Genomic DNA, 14,939 nt, shown 5'->3' on the forward strand with positions numbered 1-14,939 from the left:
CGATGAATAGTTCACTCTCCCTGATTGCCTACTCATTTTGTTAATTTCTAATCACCATCTCCACGCAAACACCTTATTCCATTTGATTTCAAGCACCTCAATCACCATCTCCGTGGAAACTTCCTTCCCACCAAGACCATTGGCATAGAGCAAACACATTAGAAATGGCATTTCACCCCTGCCGCTAATTGTTTTCTTTAAAAAGAAAAAGTAAAGGAGAGGAGCATTGACCATATCGAAAAGCTTCATCCATAAACCGCCTGATATGAAGAATATACTCCAAACACTTAATGTAAAGAAGAGTCTTCTTTTTGGCCAGTTTTTCATCACTATCGGAGTAATGGCCAGATCGGAGAAATTGATGTGATTTTGTTCTGCCAAAATTCGATTGTGGATTACCTTCTCTCTAGATCCTCATACTCAATTTTAAAAAAAAACTCTAATTGATTTTCAATCGAAAAGAATGGAGAGGGGATGGGGAGAAAAGGTTGGGGTGAGAGCTGGGAGACGAAACGAAAGAATGGGGAAAAATGGATGCCTTTTTATTATTTTTTTTAATCTTTTGTTATTTTTTATACATTTTTATTTATTTTAATATTTTTTTTCTATTAAAACTATTACATTCATGCGCCACTTAAGTGTGATTTGCACGCAGTTTCGCCATGTCAGTAATGTTTCCTCCACGTATGCATGGTTAACAATCAGAGGTATTTATTAGTCCATGTATGTATGCCTACGTACAATAAAGGGAAGAATATTATAACTGAATTATTTGATTAATATAAGGTAAAATTTTAGTTGATTTTAAACTGTTAAATATTAGTATTTCTTATCTAGTTCAATAAGAAAATATATAATAACCAAAATTTAGTTGAATTTAAAGTTTTAAGTATTAGGAAATTTAACTTAAATTATAATTTTGCCCCATGTAAACTTTTTAAAGAATATAAAAGATGAACGTCGAATAATATTTTGATAAAAGTTTTCGTACTTTTAATATAATATAGATTAATTAATCGGTAAAAGAGGGAGAAAGAGAGAGCATTACAGCTATGAGGTTTGCCTCTTTCTAATTGATGATATAGTACCATAACGTTGTCAGGGCTGATCATCAATCAAAACTTGCACCTACTTTTAGTTTTCCTTTCTGGTTTTTTGCCCCCCCCCCCCCAAACACACACACACAAAAGATCTGTTACTTCCCTTTTTTAGCCTCACTCCCTATTTCTCTTCTCACCTGCTAGCAAAAGTCATATGAGTAGTAATTTTATACCATTGCTTTTCTTTCTTGCCATTTAATTTGCTTCATCTATATGGGTGAAGAATCCTGTACGTATTTGTTCCTTTTTATTTTGTTGTTTCATTTCCTGTATTTGTTTTTTTTCCTTTTTATGCTTCTTCAATATTTTTCTGATTTGTGGGTGCTTTTTATTGAAAATGGTGGAAGGGAGATGATAAAGAGGGAGGACTCATATGAGGCGGATAGAGAACGTCACTTTTTTCCAAACGCCGAAACCAATTGCACTTTCTGTTTGTGTTTGTGATGTTGAGGTTGGTTTGGTTATTATAACCCAAGAGGAAATTAAGCTCTGTGAATTTTCAAGCACAAGGTAACATTTCTCTTACATTTCCCAATTTTCATGCCAAAGATTGCAACTTTATATATGTGAACAGTACACAAGACTCTTAAATTCCATAATTTTGATTGAGTTTGTTTAAACCAACCTTTTTTTTTGGGGCGGGGGGAGTGTGATTTTCTTTCCAACCAAACGACCCCTTGTTTAAATGACTTAATGCTTAAAACGACACCTGAAGTTCAAAATTTAGGAAACTAATAGTAATAACTTCTCTCTTATCTCTAGTTCAAGAACAGATCCTTTCAAAGTACAATTTGTTTCTCCATGACTAGCAAGGTACTTTGTGAACTATACAGTCCATCTATCAACTTAACCCTAGTTAATTAAAAGATCGAATCCATTTGAATGACATTAAATCAACCAATAATTCATGATACTCACTTTTCCATCTAACTTTCGCATGCCAAGCTATATCTTAGGACAAAGTTTTCCTTGACTTAAATATTAGGAGTATTATATTACAATAGCTTGTACTTGTAGTAACACAAAATCGGTTGTTGTTTCAGAATTCAGTACTTGAAGTTGAAACTAAACTATGCCTCATATTATGTGCTGGTTAGGGTTTTTTTTTATTTTTTTAAAAGATTAGGGGTGTTTTGATAGTTTATACTAGTTTTAGGGTACGCTCATATACTTATATTAATAAATATATAATTTTTAAAAATTACGTAAATGCTATTAAATAATGTGTTTGAGTTAAATATTAAAAAACATAAGTTCTTAAAAATAATGAATGTTAATCTCATTAAGCTAGCTCAATAAAACAATGAAATTCTACTCCACATAAGTCTTTATATACATTATTATGATTTATGAGGAGTGAAATATCTTATAAAAATTATTATTATCTTTGTTACCAAATACTATAAACAAATAACACAAAAAATAATACTTTTACCATAATTATTCAAAAATAATTAAATAAATTGAAAATTTGAATCTTTTGGTCGTTTAGAAATTTGTGAGTGATGAGGTAGAACTATAGCTCCTAGAAAAATATTGATAAACAACTATATAAAGTCTTAAATAACTAATATTGAATTATAAAAATAATGTAATACTATACTAAAAAATATAGAAAACTATTATTTATTGGAATGAATATAAAAAGAAAGAAAAATAATAATGACAACTTCTTTTGAATACCTTGTGTCTTATGTTACATCCTTAATGCTTCAACTTAGCATTTTTAGCAATTTAACTTTTAATACTATATTATAATATTTATGCTCTTAAATATTAGGAGTTTCTACTTAACTAAAATAAGGAAAATTTTAATAACCATAATTTTAGGTAATTTTAAATTCCTAATTATTAGGAAAAATAATTAAATTAAAATTTAATCCAATGTGAAATCTATTTTTAATGGGTAAAAAAGGTGAACGATATTTCGCTAAGGGTATTTGTGCTTTTAATATAGTATAGATAAGTATAGTATTGAATATGATCTTTTAGTAATGCTGTGATTGATTATGTTGGAATTATTTCTTATCGACTATGTGGTTTGATGTATTAAAAATAACATGCATTGCATACTTTAAAAAAAATTATTTGTTTACAAAAAATACCGTCCACATTCTTTGCAAGCTTTGGGAAATGTTTTGAAAGGGCGGTTTTGTCTTTTTACATACTTTTCCATGTAATAAAAACTATGATATTGCTAATGCATGATTTGGTATGTATAAAATAATATTGAATATGGTGTATAACTAATACAAGTTTTAATTATATATAGATTGAAAAATACTACTAACAAATAAGAGATTAATAATACCAAAATTAATACATATATTATTTTTTCTAATACATCCTACCAATCGACCAAATATTAAGTATACCTCTCGATTTAGGGTTAAAGGGTACTGTCATAAATATTCATTGGTTTCCTTGAACTTGATAGAATAAGCATATATCTGCTGACAAAGTTAATAAACTAAACTAAGGGGTGTTTAACTGACGAAGTTAGATGGAAACAGAGTTTCTTGATTTCTTTAGAGTTGAAAAGCACAGTTTGGGAGCCAGTTGTCATACTAGACTTGATCGTGCTTACTGTCTTGCTTAGGAAGGTTATAACACACCTTGAAAATCTTGGGCAGATATAATTGTATGAGTTTCCCAAATCACTATGTACTTTGGGAAGATATTTGTCCTTTTTCATAATTATTTTTGGTAAGGATACCTATTTAACCCAAGGATGGTTCAGTTCACATGGAGTATTAATTATGCTCGAATTATAATACATGAACGTCAGTCAAAAGACAGGCCGAAAAACTGACAGAAGTCGTTAGGTTTTTAAAAATTCTTTATTTTTCATTTTTTTTTAATAAAATTGATCAACTTTGATCGGTTTTCTTTCTACACAAAAATAAGAAAAATTATTTTTGTGTCTCGTGAAATTAAAATTAATATTCAAAAAATCGAGCAAAGTTACCGAGTGTATACGTGTATGAAATGCACATATATGCACTTATTTATTTGGCAGCAGGGGCGAAACTAAAGGTAAGAAAGAGGGTTGAGTTGAATATTTTTTTTTAGCAACTCAGTAACCATTTTAAGACGGACCAGTATTTTTTTTGGTAAAGAGTATGTTAAAAATTAAAATGCACACCGTGTGATTCGAATAAATATTTTCTGAATCTACAAGATATGTGTTCACTAATTTTTTATTTTACATAACAAATGAGATGTGTGCGACTCGTGTAAGACATTTTAGAAATAAAGTAGTGAAAATTAATTGAATTACTATGGAACTGAACAGTTAACACACCTACTAAACACGAAAGGAATAAAGCGTGTCACAGTTCTTCTTGCACCCTAGAAGAACTACAACAAATAGAAAAACAGTTGGACATGCATGTATTGACTTCCTATATGAAGTTTAGAAAACTTAACATTTACTGTAGATATTTTATTGTTCTATTATATTCAGATGCAAGCTACCTAGAAGACCCTTGCAGCTGAAAATGCAAAGGTATTTTTTCTTAATTTGCTTTTCCCCAATCTTATGCAATAATTTTGCACTCGAGCAAGTAATTAATAAGGTTAACAGTGGTTTATATCTCTTCGTGAAATAGAAAGTTTAAAGTTCAATTATTTGTAAATAAAAGAAATTATTTTTCAGCGGACAAACTTAAAAAGAAAGTGTATCCTATCACTTATTCTGATTTTACTAACTCTTTTCTCCAAATTTGAGTTGCCTTCAACTTTTTAAAAAATTACACTACACTTACTCAAGATATTTTGCTCTTTTGAAGAAGATGTTAATGATAAGTGCTTTCTTGTTTAATCTTTTAAATTCTTAACTTACAGCAGCGTGTCACATCGCAGGGGAGGATCTCTATACTTGTAAGTATGGTTCACATGATCCCATGCTCTCTTCCCCTAATTATGAATTATAGTATTAGAGCTCGTTTGGCGTAAGCTATAAGAAGGTATAGTGGTGGTATTAAAATTTAAAATCACTTTAATACTTTGTTTGGTTAGCAAATCTGGTATAAGTTATTCCGGGATTATAAGTAGTCCGGAATAACTTATACCTTGTAATGAGTGGGGTAATTAATACCGGAATAACTTATACCTTCTTCTTAGAAATTATGTAATTGTCATTTTTAATACAACATACCAAACAGTAGATAAAAAATAATAGCAGGGTAACTTATCCCAGCATAATTTATTCCGACATAAGCCGTATTCAAACCAAACGACCCCTTGGTATGCTAAAAATTTGACTTAGTGTGTACCGGGGAACCCATCGAAATTAATGTATTTTGGTGCACATTAGTTAAAGAACGAAGTGGTTATTATATTCACATATGGCCATTATTTGTTTACAAACTAATGTTCATTTTGTTTTAAATCTTTCCTTTCCTTTTTGGTTTTTCCAAAATTTGCTATTCATTCTTGGTAAAAATAGTACAGGCTAGTCAGTTTTCGGACTGGTAATTGAAAAATAGTCATCGTTTGCAAAGTCATTAAAAAATAGCCACTATTTTGCTGCAACACAGATCGGTCCAGCATAATATACTAGAGATTGGTGCACATGTATATGAACTTCCAGCATATTATGCTGGAACTCCAACACGCGAAAAGTTTCAGCATAATATACTAGAGATTGGAGCACCTGTGTATGAACTTCTAACATATTATGCTGGACCGATATATTATACTGGAATTCCAGTATATTATGTTGGAGTTCCGGATTTTGAACAGTGTTTTCGTTCAGTTTTATCTTTAAATGAAAAGTAGCTAATTACTTTTGAAATTGTTGCTATTTGTCAATTACCACTTGTAAATCTGACTATTTTTGGATTTCTCCCTTCATTCTTGTTCTTTTCTTTCTTTCGTTTTCCCCACTTGTTATTCTTTTTTTCTTTCTTTTCTTTTTGTTATTTTCCAAGTTATCTATGATATTCCCTCTTGTTTCTTTATTTTATGTTTTTTTTTTCACTTTTCCAAATTTGCTATTCCTTTTTATTGCATATTAAGTACAAAGAGCTTTTATGTATTGAAATTTATCTCTTTTAGAGGTTTTAAATCAATTGCGTGTTATGCATATAATTATTGGTATTTGACTTCTAAATAGATAGAGAAAAAATATTTTCACATTTGTTGTATAGTTAATCACTAAACTCATTAAAAAAATTATTATCCTCAAATATCTCTTGTCTAACTCCCTATCTCAAGTCACCTCAAGAGCAAGGTGAGAAGTTCTTGGAGGAAGGGAGCCGATGGTCTATCGGAAACCGCCTCTCTACCCCAAGGTAGGGGTAAGGTTTGCGTAGACACTACCTTCCCCAGACCCCACTAGTGAGATTATATTGGATTGTTGTTGTTGTTGTAACTCCCTATCTCATCCCGTACGACTCTCAAACCTTACTTAGCAATTGCTGGAATTACATATTCATCTCTTGCATCCATGACTTGTCTCGTCTTCATTGGTTCACCCATCTACTTGAAATCCATCATTCGCCTGTCACATAGCATTATAAGAATGTATAAATTGCACATTTAGCCGCTGGTAATGATAAACCCTAATTTTTTGCAACAAAAAAAAAAGCCCTACTTAAGCTTTTTTTCTTTTTTTGAAAGTGTACTTTAGCACTGAAAAAGTATTCTTGGTTGCAAGACTAAGAAAAGTAAGACAATTCTTTTAACAATACAAAGATGATTTTATTTTGGAGTATAAATATCCTTTTAATTTACGAATACTCCCTATGTTTCATATTAGATGATGTACTTTTTTTTTTTAGTCTGTTCCAAAATAAATGATACATTTCTAAAGTTGGAAATAATTTAACTTTAAACTCTTTATTTTACCCTTAATGAAAAGTTTTTACCCCTTAAGCTTTTAAGACCACATTTTAAAAGTCTTTTTTTTTTTTAAACTTCGTGGCGAGTCAATTTGACACTAGAAAAGGTTCACGTATACTCATCTTTAACATTATGATTTATGCCATGCATAGAAGAGCTCTTTACAAAATACAACTTAGAGTTAAATGCCATTTGAATGAATTGTTTGATTGTCTATGTCTGAAGGAAGGCACTACATTTAGCCAATGCATCAGCAACTTGATTACCTTCTCTAAACTAGTTAAACAGTATGAAAAAACATGTTTAGTTCCCCTGGTAATCTGTTGCAATTCTTACATGATTGATGAAACTAACACTATAGTATGAAAAATATTATAAAAGAGAAAAGCACTTGCAGTACTTACCCTTCTCTGGGTCGAAGTTTTCAGATTTTAATTTACTTTTTCTACAAATTTTTTTTAAAAAAAAAAAAAAAAAATCAAAAGGGAGAGAGTGTAAGGAGCATCGAAAAATTCTCCTTCCCTTTTACAGTTCTCACTATAATATGGGATATTTAGTTATATCAACATTTCCAAATCTATACTTCCACCTAAAAAATTAACATTTCTTTTTTCAATCAATAAAAGAAGGAAAGGAGCAAGAGGTAAAAAGACCTTAGCATAAAGTAGTCTTCGATCATTTCTCCAGAATTTCAATTTCATTTGACAAAAGAAGTAAGTATAGAGTTAAAGAAAGCATAGGGTAAAATAGTCTTTTAAAAGTTTGCACTAATCAATTAGATGAATAAAATAATCGCATAATTTAAGAGACCTCTTTTCACGTTTCGCATATCACAGTGACCTCCCTCGTGGTTTATAATATTACGACTACCTCCTTAATTTGATTTTCTTGTAATCATTCTTTAAACTCATTTAAAATAAATTTAAATAAAATACAATTTGATAAATTTGCCCCTTTTAATATTTATTTCTTTCAATTAGTAATAAACATTATCAAAATAACTTACTTAACAAATTCTTTAAAAATAAACCTACACCAATAAGTTAATTTAAATATAGATACATGTGTAAAGCTTATCACTATTCTGCCTATACGTGTCTTTCCCATTAAGCAAAGTAAACTAGTTAATTCTGAAAGGTATCAGGTAGCTTCTCTGTACCTTTATTAGTTTATCGGCGATTTCATTTTTTGTGGTAACCCAATATTTTTCGGTGACCTATGTCAAATTTTATAAGAACGACTTCCCAAAAGAGGAAGCCGATGAGAACATCCGGAAAAGATTTTAGTAAGAATATCCACGAACTGAGAAGAAACAGGATTCAACAAATAGAGAAAAATCATCCAAAATTGCCGGTTAACGGCGTCAAATTTGAGTCCTATATGCTTCTCATTCATGAAAGACAGGTATGTATAAGGAAAATTAGTTTTTCAACTATTGGACAACGAAATCTAGTGAAATTTGGAAGAGAAATTAGATCTAAGCTCGAATGAATGGTCAGCAGGGGAGGAAGCTGCTGGTTTCTGAAGAATGGAGAGGAACAAGAATAAAAACGGTGAAAGTTTGCAGAGAAGAGGACTTCCCACTCAAGGAAATGCTATTTTTTGTAAGGAAATTAATTGAAAGAAATTAACATTAAAAAGGGTAAATTTATCAAATTGTATTTTTATTAATATTTATTTTAAATGAGTTTAAAGAATGGTTATAAGAAAATAAAAATAAGGGAAATAAGCGTTATATTGTAAATCACAAGGAAGGTCAATACGATATGACGAAATTTGAAAAGAGATTTCCGAAATTATCCATAAAATAATTAATAAAGGTCAATTTTGCATCGAAACTGTTGAAAGTTATAAGTTTCCAAAAAAGGTACGCATCTAGGAATATATGCGACCCTCTCTTAAAAGTAATTATCGTAAGTAAACACTCACCTAATTTTAGGCAATTAACCTAATCAATTGGTCCCGGAGAGAGAAATAAATTTAATTTTATTAAGAAAACAGACATACACACACGCCAATACACTGGCTACCGAGCATGGTGGCTTCTCGAGATGATTTATTTTAATTTAAAAACCTAAAAAGTCTTTTCGGTCAATGAATAAAGGATAAGTAGTACACTAATTTATTAATTAGTTGGGGGTATTAAACGAGCTTATTTAAAATAAAGCTGGCGTGCCGACACCTGTCGCCAGCATCCACCAAGTGGGGTCCCCCTTGAGATACGGCCAGCATCCACTAACTTTAGCATGTTTTTTTGTTACCTGATCATTTACAAAGGTTTCATTGGTTGTGTGACTTTGGGACCACTTTTGACCATGACTTTACTATTCACTCCGTCCACTTTGGACTTTTCATATCCTTAAAAAATATATTGTACTATATATTTTTCTATATAACTCCTAATAATAATATCATTTTAAAAAATTTTGAGAATTTTTTTTTATAAATAAATAATTAATGTTAAGGGTAAAACAAGCAAAAAATTATCTTTCTCTTTCTCTTGATTCCAGGACAATTACCAAAATCGACTCTAGGTTTGACAAGATAACATAATTATTGGTGAATCTGTTATCTCTGTAAAAGCAACATTCTACTTAAAATTTGAGGGATATTTACTTTTACCATACTCTAATTGCGGTAATAGTGGACAAGGAGGAAAAATTAATCGTGGATATTTACTTTTACCATATGTCACATAGCGAAGATGATGATCGATCGTTTATTTCAAGTTGTGGTGTAAATAAATAAGAATGTTATAAACATAGCCAATATGTCTACCTATAAACAAGAAAAGAAATCCTGGTTATTATTTTAAAAGTGTTTTCTCATATATAAAATTCAATCAAATAAGAAGTTGTGAGATACAGGAGAAAACGTTTACTTCAGGTTCATATATATATATATATATATTCGTGTCAGATTCTCTTATTTTTATCTTTCTCTCCATATGCGCCAAGTTGGCAATTTTCGGCCTATTAATTTGTAGTTTCCACGATCTGTTTATCTGGTCCTCTTTCTCTGTTGTATATACCCTACTGACTTATACAAATATAAAAAATCTAACAAAATTATGGGAAGTGGTAACTTTCACATTTTCAGTGTGTCGATTCAATTTTTTTGCTCCATGTACAAAAATAACGTGATCATTTTGGTGGGGGTTAGGCCTTGATCCTTACCCGTATATTAAAATTCCAAAAGTTGAACACATGAGGACGGGTGTTGCTCCCAGGCACATCCAAGTATACGTGATCGACAAATAATATAGAATTATAAGTTCAAATATCGTACCTACAGTGACTTGTAATTAACTATTTACTAAATTAAACTAAGACAATTAATCTACTAAAGCAATTTTCTAATGTGTGATTATTTAATTAAAACTAATCTAGACTAGCAAACTAAGAGATTAAAGGAAACAAGTCGGTAAAATTAGACACGAATTCAATGGGAGCCGATATTTTAGAGCTATGTGTTAGCTAACAATCCCGTTGAGTCTTCTACTTAAATTGTCTAATTAATGTTTATTGTTTGACAAGGTTAATATTACTCGTAAGCTCGTAGCCTTCTCCCGAAGTACTACTCGCCTATTCAAGCTAACCTAACGCCTATATTCCTATGGAATCAGAATTAACAAGAACGCATTTATAATTCCCGTATAGTAATTAAGCAAGGCGCTTAGGTATATCCCTATCTTAATTGCAAATCCGTTCCCGATACTCATGTTCAAGATCTCTCTCTATTCAATCTTATATGCAATCTAGAATTCCCTCTCCCGAGTTCAATCCTAGATTCGTAGATCAATTGGTGATCAAGCAATCAAATAATTAAGCGTAAGATTGAATAAATAAACTAATATGATAAAATAATAAGAATAATTCAAGATTCAAACTATAATGTTCATGTAGCACTCATAGCTCTTAGAACTAATGAACTATAAAGTTAAAAGAAGAGAAGAGAAGAGAAGAAAAACTAGTTAGAAGCCTCCTTCAAGCGTGGTGTATGTTCCCCATGTGAAATCCCCTTCAAAGTATGTTAGATCTCTTCCAAATTAGGTTTAGAACCTCTTTTATACAAGTTGGGACCGTACAAGACCGAAATAACTTTGTCTCGGACAAAATAGGAAAATTCCCTGCCCCTAGCGTCCGGAGGCGCTGCCCCTGGCACAGAAACCAGTGTTTTCCGCCTCCAATTCTTTCTTTGCTGCCAGGTACGTTTTCTTTGCCTTCTTTTCTTTGTTTGGAATGCATTTCCTTTGCTTTTTTTGTCTTTCGTTTAGGGGACAAACACCAAAGGGTGTCTTCTTTTTTTATTGTTTTAATTTCTTTCTTTTTCTTATGCATTTATTCAATTTTGTTCCAAATCTCTTCATCTTCACACCGTTTTATTTCAGTTAAAATATAATACTAAGCACACTGTAATGTAATTAATATTCAAAAGATTATTAAAAGTGCTATAATATGAGGCAATAATAGTTATATATATATATATATATATATATATATATATATATATATATATATATTTTTTTTTTTTTTTTTTTGGCGGAACATCAACACTCCACACTTAGACTCGTCCTCGTCCTCGAATAAATATTAAAATCACTCTCAATAAATCAAGCCTAGCAACACCACCATCACCACTTCGGTTGATACTAACAATTAGGTCTTATAGCAACTCAAACCATCAGATATACAATTCCTCATTATCGTGCAAGATATACAAGTCACAAACAAACAACAAATTTCTAATCTCCTAACCTGAGATAAGGACTCTAACTCACCAAATTTAAGCTCACTCACCAACTCTGTCAAATAAAGTTATTAACATCACATATCTATCGTAAAACCAGTGCCCTCACAAGAATAAATAATCCATACACTAGCTCAAATCAAAAAATGAATATAATTTAAGGACTTATCATCAAAGAACAACTCTCTCGCTCACAAAGAATTCACATGTATGCACAGAGAATCATATGTCTGCCCATTACGTACATCTCTACTAATTAAGTATGCTCGAATAGAATTAAATAGGACTTTAACGGGTTGTAATATTGGCTAAGGGACGGGTAGGAGAACTATATAATAGTGACTTACACTTCCCTAAGCACTTTGCACTTTTAGACTTCCTCGCTCATTATTTTCAGCTCTTAATTTTACTTTTTAACCCTCTCTTCATCAATTATTTCATAAGTATTTCCCTCATATTAAGACTATTTCATTTTTTTTTCAAAATATATATTTTTCATTCTTTTTTTTTCATGTCACATTTTTTCCAATAGGACATTTTTATCACTTTTCAGCTATCGTTGGTTACCATATTTCACGTAATCATCTCTTTCTTCAAATTTATCAATTAACATCAGCATGTATACCCGTAACCGAAAGTGAGAATAAACTTGTGCTTGAGCAAGCTTCAAAAGTAAATTTTCTTTTCCTTACAAATAAATCATCAACATGTGATTACTATGAGTTGTCTAAAACTTAACCTACAAAGGTAAATCACGACTGGATGTAATTATGAACAGGCCGGGTATTATATCCTGGCCACAATATTAGTACTCTAGTTCTTTTCGGAGGTATTATCCGTGTTTTAAAAGGCGTGAGCGTAAGGCGAGATGTTTTACATATGCTTCAGCGAGGCATAAGCCTGAGGCACGGGGCGTAAACCCATAGGTATTTAATTTTAATATTTTATAAAATAATATAATTACAGTAAAAATTTATAAACAGATAAAATTACATAAAAATTGAAGAAAATTATAAATATGTGATATATATATATATATATATATATATATATATATATATATATATATATATATATATATATATATATATGTGTGTGTGTGTGTGTGTGTGTGTGTGTGTGTGTGTGTGTCAAAACAATCTATTATACGCTACTTAGAAGCACACGTAACTTGAGTAAAAAAGAATAAAGTTCTATACGTGGAGGAACAAAAAGGATAACTAAACTATAATTTGAACTTTGAACTTACTGATATGAAGGAGAATGTAGTTCTCTTTGTATTTGTCAAAAGAAATTGAATATTCGTTGCTTTTAGGAGATATTAGCAGACTAGCAGACAAGATAAAAAAATTGGGAAAGACCATGAATTAGGGCTTCAATCAATAAAAAAGGTCTTGACTTTTAAATTTAATATATTTCAGTTCATTTTTAAACCTTCTGAGTAATTGCCATGTTGACTTTTGAGAATTTGAGTATTATATGAAGGACTTATTCAATAAATTTTGTTTTGAACTGAAAAAGTCTCTGGGGCTTACGCCTCACTAAAAAAACGCGCCTCAAACGTCCGGGCGTACGCTCCTAACGCCTCTTGAGACTTTCACCCCACACCATCGCCTCAGGCGTTTTTGGTGCACCTCGCCCGGGTTCACCTCGAAAACGCCTTTTAAAACACTGATATTATCTTCATCATACAAGGCATAAATGGAAGTATGGCACGATTAGAGGAAAAATGTATTTAATCATATCGAACTAATTTGTTCGGAATTGAGGCGTAGTTATCATTGTTTATTAGTATAAACTGTTTTATCTAACACTTATGAAGACACCGATTGTGTAAACAATTTATTCAATGTCCTTGCGCCAAAAAGAAGAACAATAGAATTCATAATGGGTATTTATGGTACAAATATCAACCTATTTAGGATCTAAAATTAGGGAAGTCTTTTACACAAATATAGTAGAATATTCCCCCTCATAGAATACAGTCCCTTCGGTTACTGTTTTTGGAAAAACAAACTATAGTAGTATATTCCCTTACTCTCTAAAGTGAGGATATTTTCGACAAAAAGAAAAAAGAAAAAAAGGAAAAGATAGTTGATGATGAAGTGATCAAGAAATGCCAGCCATTTGATACTGAGACACAGTACACAGTACGCTCTTCTCACCTCCACAAAAGCTACAAAAAGGAAAGGAAATAGATCAGAGTTTTCACATCAAGACTATAACAGCTATACTACACAGAAAAGTAGTACTAAAAACTCCTCACAGAACCAATGCGTTTTCGATTTCTCATTGGGACGTACATACTACTCCTCTTTGAAATTGACATATTGATGTAATTTAACGTTGTACGAACTTTCCACTGTTATATATATGACTGTTTACATCTATTCTTCGTCTTGCAATTTATTGTTTGGTTGGCTATATCCCTCCAAACATGGTTTAATATGTTCACACGTCTAATATCCTTTTACATCTCATTTTTTCTCTTTTGGGTTAAGTTTGTAGGTTTACAAAACTATTATAAAGTAATGAAAGATGATGTTTTGGTCTTTCACTGAATTATTAATTCTCTTAGTTTTTCTTTCTTTAATTTTCTTTTTCTCAGTGGGCACGGGGAGACCTCAAGAAAAGGAGAGAGAGAGTATGCTTAGGGTCGTTTGGTACAATAATAATTTCAGAATAAAACTTGGAATTAATTTTATCCCATGTTTGTTTTGAAGTATTAGTTAATATTGGGATAATTTTATACTAAAATGGTAGGATTAGGAGTATGTTTGGATTGACTTTTAAGCTGATAAAATCAATTTTTAAGTTCTTTTTAGCTTTTTTCAATGTTTGTCAAAGTTAAAATTTACTTAAAATAAATTAAAAACTGCTTAAAACAAACCCAACTTTATTACATTTTTGGCTAAAAAGCTATTTACGTTGAAAAAATAATTTTTTTAAGCCAATCCAAAAGTGGGCTCTAGTTATCCCATATATAAGGCGCCATAACTAATTTTATGGGATATCCCATTATTGTACCAAACAAACATTTAAAGAATAACTACCATCTAATTTTTGTGCATTGATAATATCAATTTTTTACACAGTAGGTTATCTAAAGAGTAATTATAAATGGAGCAACTGTGTATAATAAGAAAATAATTATCCAAAAAATAAAGAGTTCAAATTAGACTGATAATATAAAATATTTTACGCAATATAAATCACATTCTAATTTAATTAGAATAAGGAAAG

The 14,939-nt window shown here is 30.8% G+C and overlaps 1 long non-coding RNA gene across 3 annotated transcripts; it reads left to right on the forward strand.

Moving 5' to 3' along the window:
* The first annotated feature begins 1,041 nt into the window (after positions 1–1,041).
* Positions 1,042–8,621, forward strand: LOC107776515 (uncharacterized). Of its 3 annotated transcripts, XR_012702881.1 has the most exons (5): positions 1,042–1,329; positions 1,448–1,610; positions 4,567–4,608; positions 4,947–8,351; positions 8,450–8,621. It is a non-coding gene; the product is annotated as an uncharacterized LOC107776515 (long non-coding RNA). The 3 variants fall into 3 exon arrangements; XR_001645992.2 differs by having other exon boundaries at positions 1,054–1,329; positions 4,950–8,621; XR_001645991.2 differs by having other exon boundaries at positions 1,055–1,329; positions 4,947–8,621.
* Positions 8,622–14,939: the final 6,318 nt, after the last annotated feature.

This window comes from Nicotiana tabacum, chromosome 19 (genome assembly GCF_000715075.1).
Source record: "Nicotiana tabacum cultivar K326 chromosome 19, ASM71507v2, whole genome shotgun sequence".
Classification (NCBI taxonomy): domain Eukaryota; kingdom Viridiplantae; phylum Streptophyta; class Magnoliopsida; order Solanales; family Solanaceae; genus Nicotiana; species Nicotiana tabacum.